Source organism: Cyprinodon tularosa, unplaced genomic scaffold, assembly GCF_016077235.1.
Source record: "Cyprinodon tularosa strain WSP-4 unplaced genomic scaffold, ASM1607723v1 ctg839, whole genome shotgun sequence".
NCBI lineage: Eukaryota > Metazoa > Chordata > Actinopteri > Cyprinodontiformes > Cyprinodontidae > Cyprinodon > Cyprinodon tularosa.
In genome coordinates this window covers 49,125-57,006 of record NW_024039606.1, presented here as the reverse complement: position 1 = coordinate 57,006, position 7,882 = coordinate 49,125, and the positions used below count along the sequence as shown (strand labels likewise).

At 44.0% G+C, this 7,882-nt stretch overlaps 1 protein-coding gene across 1 annotated transcript in view; it reads left to right on the top strand.

Annotated features, from left to right (window-relative positions):
* Positions 1–2,967: 2,967 nt before the first annotated feature.
* The window catches only part of LOC119774869 (uncharacterized protein PB18E9.04c-like), an 18,720-nt gene continuing 13,805 nt past the window's right edge, over positions 2,968–7,882 (top strand). The window contains exon 1 of the mRNA XM_038272578.1: positions 2,968–3,153. The gene's annotated coding sequence lies outside the window, so the exon portion shown is untranslated. The remainder of the gene's footprint in view (positions 3,154–7,882) is intronic.

The following is a 7,882-nucleotide window of genomic DNA, read 5'->3' as shown; positions in this document are numbered from 1 at the left end:
ACATGGACTCACACACTTCCCGTCTAGCTGCCGAATTCAAACAGGTTTTGGACTGTCTAAATCTTCAACAGCTGACAGATGGCCCCACCCACAGCAAAGGGCATACTCTGGACCTTGTTATAACTGACTCCCTTCCACTCACCAGCATCAACATATACGATGTTGGTGTCTCAGATCACCTGGCAGTTACATTTAGACTCCCAATAACCTTTTTCACCAAACCAAAACGCCATATCACTTTCAGAAACATCAAAAACATTGATTCCTCATCCTTCAGCTCACATCTTCAGCATCTTTCCCCCTCTCCACTCTCATCAGCCAGTGACTTAATGGACTTCTACAACACAAGCCTCAACTCCATCCTGGATACTCATGCTCCTGTAATAACCCGGACTGTCACATTCACACGTTCCGCTCCTTGGTTCACCAAAGAGCTAAGGCAAATGAAGAGGTCTGGCCGTGTCCTGGAGCGGGCATATAAAACATCTGGCCTGACGGTGCATAAATTGGCCTACCGGGAACATCGCAGAAATTATGCAACAGCCCTCTCCAAGGCCAGGTCCAATTACTACTCCTCGCTCATCAACAATAACCCAGGTAATTCCAGAAAACTCTTTTCCACAATCAGCCATATTCTCAAACCACAGGTCTCCTCATTCTACAACCACACAGATATAAACTGCAACCGGTTTCTGGACTTCTTCATATCAAAAATAGACAGCATCCGCTCTTCACTTTCACCTTCAAACAGCACCACTATTGATACCCCTGAGACATCTCCCACACAACTCCTATCACACTTCTCTCTGCCAACGCAGCAGGAGGTCGAGAACATCATCCGCAAATCTAAATCATCCACCTGCTCTTTAGATCCCCTCCCATCCCCTCTGCTCAAAACTCACCATCAATCCATTAGTCATCTCATAACCAAAATAATAGCCAGTTCCCTGGAAACGGGTACCGTCCCATCTACCCTTAAAACTGCCCTCATTAAACCCCTCCTAAAAAAACCCACCTTGGACCCTGAACCTCTGTCAAACTACAGACCCATTTCAAACCTCCCATTCATCTCCAAACTCCTAGAAAAAGTTGTTTCCACCCAGCTCCACAACCACCTTAAATGCAATAATCTGTATGAAAAATTCCAATCTGGTTTTCGCCCCTCCCACAGCACAGAAACAGCTCTCATCAGAGTCACCAGCGATCTGCTGATGGCCTCTGATTCCGGTTTCACGTCCCTCCTCATTCTTCTTGACCTGTCTGCTGCGTTTGACACAGTAGATCACCACATCCTCCTCCACCGCCTCCAGCATTTCATTGGTCTCTCTGGCACTGCCCTCCACTGGTTTCACTCCTACCTCACTGACAGGACCGAGTACGTGGCCCTGGGGGAGGCAAAATCCAGACCTCACACTGTCACCTGTGGGGTCCCCCAGGGCTCCGTGCTCGGCCCTACCCTGTTCACCATCTACATGCTCCCCCTTAGTTGTGTCGTCGGCAGGCATGGGGTCAACTTCCATTGCTATGCTGACGACACACAACTTTACATTAAAATGACTCCTCCCAGCTCCCCCGCCAACTCTGTCACCCGCCTCAGCTCCTGCCTGGAGGATATAAAGGCGTGGATGAGTCAAAACTTCCTGCAGCTTAATGCCTCAAAAACAGAGGCCATCCAAACTGGTACTCCTCATCAACTCCGTTCCTCTCCTCTCACCTCTGTTTCATTCTGTGGTCATACCATTCCCCTCTCTCCCTCTGTTACAAGCCTTGGGGTCAAGCTTGACCCCCACCTCTCCTTTGACAATCATGTCACCTCCATCTGCAAAACGTCCTTCTTTCACCTCCGTAATATCTCTAAACTCCGTCCCTCCCTATCCCTCCCTGCTGCAGAGAAGCTCGTCCACGCCTTCGTCTCCTCCAGGCTGGATTACTGCAACGCTCTCCTCGTCGGGATCTCTGGCAGGAGCCTTCAGAAGCTCCAGTATGTACAGAACAGCGCTGCCAGGGTCCTGATGAGGGTGAGGAAACACCAGCACATCACTCCCATCCTTCACACTTTACACTGGCTGCCCATTCACGCCCGTATAGAGTACAAGATTCTTCTGCACACCCATCACTGTGTGCACGGTGCGGCCCCCATGTATCTCACTGAACTGCTCACACCACACACCTCTTCCCGGACCCGGTCAGGCCAACAGCACCGTCTGGCCCCACCCAGGACACGGCTAAAAACAATGGGCGACAGGGCCTTCGAAGCTGCAGCTCCCCGTCTGTGGAATGCCCTCCCAGACCACCTTAGGGCCCCACAGACGGTGGATTGTTTTAAGAAAGGACTAAAAACTTTCCTTTTTAGAAATTCCTACAATTGTTGATTTTAGATTTTTTTTAATAGGCTACGTATGCCTTTTAATGTATTGATTATAATGACTGTCTTTTTACTCTGTTTTTAATGTTATGGTCTTTTAAACTTGTTTTGTAGCACTTTGAGATTTGAAATCAAATGTAAAGTGCATGATAAATAAAATTCATTATTATTATTATTATTCTATTCTATTAACATTTCTCTATATGTAGAATGGGGCTGTTTGATGTCTTCTCCATTCAGAGGGGCCCCCTGCCTGTCTCTGCCCAGGGCCCCACATTTCCTAAATCCGCCCCTGTTTACTATCATTAAGGAGCAAACAGTTCGGTCATAAATTAAAGCCAACATTATTATAGCCGCTCTATTGTAGTTCTCATATCATCCAGCAGATGTCGCCATTTAAAAGGATCAAATGTTTTGAACCTGGTCTCCAGTTTTGTTAATCTGTGTTTAATGGTTTCACTGGTTCCCAGTTCCCCCAAATTACCACCACTATTCCAGAACCATCAAAGCAGTGGAACAACCATTCAGTAATAAATTTGGACCGGAACCCGCCCATAAGACCCCCCTCCCCCCTCCATGACTGACTGTCTGATTTCGGAGGTTCCCCAAACGCATCATGAGCAGAGGAAGCACGCGCAGTGGGGCTTGGTGGGCATAAACGGGTCCGGAGCAGCCTGCTGGGACAAGTTTAGAACCGAACCGAACCGGAACCTTAAACTGTGTCTGAGAAGAGAACCGGGAAGAGGAGCGGCTGATGGTGGGCAGAGGAGAGGAGGAGGCGGCAGGAGGTGAGTCCCGTTAAACGGAGAGGCTTTCAGCTATTTGTTCACTTCAGGAGGAACTTTTCTACCGGAAGTTCTCCTTTAAATGCCGTGACCTTTCAACCCGCTGCTGGAGGAACCCAGGAGGGTTTAGTTTATCCCACAGGAGAGCAGAGGGACCAACACGGGGTCCAAACGGTTCACCTGGTTCGGTTCTGGAGCTGAACGGAACCTTTGAACGAGACAGAGGGGGGAAGGTTTTCCATGTAGCACCCTGAACCTTATTGGTGAAAAGAAGGAAAGTAACGGAAAGTTGGAGCAGAAAGTGAAGGTTCTGATGGTCCAGTTGGTCTCAGCAGAACCGTCCAGAGCGGTTCTTAGCAGCCTTTGATCTTTGGGTCAGAGGTGCCGCCGTTTCTAAGAGTTTATCCCAGAGAAGCAGAAAAACTAAACGTTCTGGTCCTGCAGAGGGGATGTGATCCAGCAGAACCTGAGAGGTCTGGCTCTAATACTTTATTGGACCGCCTTTAGCTTTGCTTACTGCAGGCATTCGCCCTAACCCTACGGCATTGTTTCGATCAGCTTCGATAAGATCTTGCATTGATGATGGTAGAGTCTGACCGCTGAGCAAAGCCCTCTCTAGCACATCCCAAAGATTCTCCATGGGGTTGAGGTCTGGACTCTGTGGGGGCCAATGGGCTCTATGCACAGCTCCACTACTTCCTGAATTTAAAGCAGCTCCTTTGTTTCCTGTCTTTCATGATTGGATGCACTGATTAATCCAAGTGTGTATGACCTAAGTAACTGGCCAGACACACCTGGATTAATCAGTTCGTCCAGTAATGAAAGACAGGAAACAAAGGAGCTGCTTTAAATTCAGGAAGTAGTGGAGCTGTGCATAGAGCCCATCCATGTGTGAAAATGATGAGTCATGCTCCTGTAGTGAACTAATACTGCACCATGAATAGAATATAGTGGATAAATGTCTCACAATGAATATATTCATGTTATAATGGTTAAATGGTGCGCTTCAACATGTATGTGCATAGAGGTGAGTATCTGTCTCCGCCAGTCACGTGACATATGTTGCTAAGACGCCATTTTTGGTGGAAAAGGCGTAGTGTAAACAACCGCAGCATAGCTAAACGAAGGACTAAAGGATTGAGTTTGTTTCTCTGACTATATGGAAAAAAGTAAGCAGAATGCGAAATTACCGGACAGGTGTCGTGCCAAGGTAGTTATTCCTGCGAAAATTTGTATCCCCTCGTCGGGAGCGCGCACGGAGTAGGAAGAACAACCCGACTTAACTCCGCTTCAATTCCAACGTGCAGAACTTGAAATTTGAAAGGTTTTACGTGTATGAAAGTTGAGCTTTAATGTTTTATTCTTTATTTCACGTGTTATAGCAGAATATCGCCAGTGATATTGATTTAAAACTAATAATAAAACACAAACGTTTGCTTGAAAGCTGGTCGCTGACAGCAGTGTCTACTCCTCCCTCTGAAAGCAAACAGATCCTTGTTCTTTTCCACACGTTCATTATAAAAAATCTCTAATTGTTTCACAGTGTCCAAATGTTCTCATCCCATTGAAAACTGTTGTAAACCATATACTTGTAATACAAATGAAATAGAAAATGGAGTGTACGTGTAATCATTAAAGACTATATGCAGAAGGAAATAATTTTTTCCTGGTTGAAATTTAGTACTTAAATCTATATTTGTGTTTATAGTAACGTACAATTTATCTATGTGTTACTATCCTTAATAAACAGTTTGTCTTCTAACATCAGCCGTTTTATTTCATCCCATTTTGCCACAATTGGCAATATGGGATAAAATAAAACCTGCTGTAATCTGTTCCCCCTGTCTCAATCAGACAAAAAAGGCCCCAGCTTTTTCATTTTTGGCTTATAAGCATCTTTTATGGTGCAAAAAATGAAAACGCTGGGACCTTTTTGGCCTGATTTAGACAGGGGGGAACAGATTATAGCAGGTGGCCTGCTATAATTTGTTCCCCCTGTCTAAATCAGGCAAAAAATGCCCCAGCTTTTTCATTTTTGGCTTAAAAATATCTTTTATGACAACAACTAACTCCTGAAACTTTGGAGTTGATTGACCTTTATTTCTTAAAGTTATAAGGGGGGAACAAATTATAGCAGGCCACCTGCTATAATCTGTTCCCCCTGTCTCAATCAGACAAAAAAGGCCCCAACTTTTTCATTTTTGGCTTATAAGCATCTTTTATGATGACAATTTATTCCTGAAACTTTGGATGTGATGGACCTTTATTTCTTAAAGTTATAAGGGGGGAACAAATTATAGCAGGCCACCTGCTGTAATATGTTCCCCCTGTCTAAATCAAGCCAAAAATGTCCCAGCTTTTTCATTTTTGCATCAAAAAAGATGCTTATAAGCCAAAAATGAAAAAGCTGGGGCCTTTTTTGCCGGATTTAGACAGGGGGGAACAGATTATAGCAGGTGGCCTGCTATAATTTGTTCCCCCCTTATAACTTTAAGAAATAAAGGTCAATCAACTCCAAAGTTTCAGGAGTTAGTTGTCATCATAAAAGATGTTTAAAAGCCAAAAATAAAAAAGATGGGGCCTTTTTTTGCCTGATTTAGACAGGGGGAACAGATTACAGCAGGTTTTATTTCATCCCATATTGCCAGTTCTGGCAAAATGGGATGAAATAAAACGGCTGATGTTAGAAGATAAACTGTTTATTAAGGATAGTAACACATAGATAAATTGTACGTTACTATAAACACAGATATAGATTTAAGTACTAAATTTCAACCAGGAAAAAATTATTTCCTTCTGCATATAGTCTTTAATGATTACACGTGCACTCCATTTTCTATTTCATTTTTATTCCAAGTATATGGTTTACAACAGTTTTCAATGGGATGAGAACATTTGGACACTGTGAAACAATTAGAGATTTTTTATAATGAACGTGTGGAAAAGAACAAGGATCTGTTTGCTTTCAGAGGGAGGAGTAGACACTGCTGTCAGCGACCAGCTTTCAAGCAAACGTTTGTGTTTTATTATTAGTTTTAAATCAATATCACTGGCGATATTCTGCTATAACACGTGAAATAAAGAATAAAACATTAAAGCTCAACTTTCATACACGTAAAACCTTTCAAATTTCAAGTTCTGCACGTTGGAATTGAAGCGGAGTTAAGTTGGGTTGTTCTTCCTCCTCCGTGCGCGCTCCCGACGAGGGGATACAAATTTTCGCAGGAATAACTACCTTGGCACGACACCGGGACTGGCAGCCTCTCACACAACACGATCGTGTCATTTCTGGTAAATAATTGTGCCGAAAGAACAGCCGCGTGTGGGTTATCTCGACTTTCCACCTATTATGGTGGTTTTCCCACGATGCACCGCGCCCGAGGTAAACAATTGACGTCACCTGGCGCAGACCGATTGGCATGAGTGTTGCGATTCGATACATGTCGCAATTTGGGTCACGATACGATATTATCACGATGTTGCAGTATTGCTATATATTGCTATATTTTCTCCAGCTATCAAAATCAAATGATGAGATAAAACAGCAAGTGCTGTATATTTTCATCAGAAAATATTGAGTAGGTTTTATTATCCATGTTGTTTGGGGTTTTCTTCCACTGTGACTGCCTCAAATACAGATTTGGTGCTGCACGTACAGTTAAAGGGCTCCACAGCGCTTTCTGCCAGAGTGGTGGTGCAGAGGTAGCCCATTTTCCCATCAATGTTTTATGTAACCATTTTTTTTTTTTTTTTTTTGAAAATCGATACTAAGAAGTGAAAGATCGATATTATATTGGGCAGCCGAATATCACGATATATCGCCAAAACGATTATTTCCCACACCCCTATATGTGCATGGCAGTTTGAAGGTAGAGATAAGATTAGGAGGGATGAAGAGTGGTGATGGAAAGAATCCAAGGCTTGGATGTTGAGTTGTATGCATTGGGAAAACCCAATGATGAGTTATTTTGACATATCAATGTTAAACAACAAAGTTATGCTGATGTGTGAAGTTTTTAATGAAACTACAATGTGTATCACCATGGCCTTCAAAGGGGCAAGGCTTTGATTAAAATATATAAATTGTACTTTGGGGGGTTTCCACCGGGGGATAAAAGATATTGTGGAAAAGTATCTAAAATTACGAGGAGCTCAGGGGGGAATGAATATAAGCGGGACTGTTTCTGTGTGATATCCGGATGTGCACTGGTGAACATCTTGGGTGGTTGACTTGTGCAATAAACCACTCTGGACCTGACCCTGCCGCCTCTGTCTGTTTTTGACCAATTGTTAGAAGATTTTTTAACTGCTTTTGAAGAACTTAGAATTTTTATAAGATTTAGCATAAATTTTTACGTCGTTTGGAGGACATTCCACGACACTCCCTGAACCAGTCGTTCACAATCTCAGCCCGATGAATCCTGCATTGTCATCTTGGAACATGCCATCAGGGCAGAAACAGTCCATTGATGGAATAACCTGGTCATTCAGGATATTCAGGCAGTCAGTTGCTGTTACTGTTGCTGAACCTAGACCTGAGCAACCGCAGCAACCCCAGATCATAACCCCGCCCCCACAGGCTTGTACAGTAGGCACTAGGCATGGTGGGTGCATCACTTCACCTGCCTCTCTTCTTACCCTGATCCGCCCATCACTCTGGAACAATCTGGACTCATCAGACCACCTGACCTTCTTCCATTGCTCCACAGTCCAATCTTTATGCTCCCTGCAG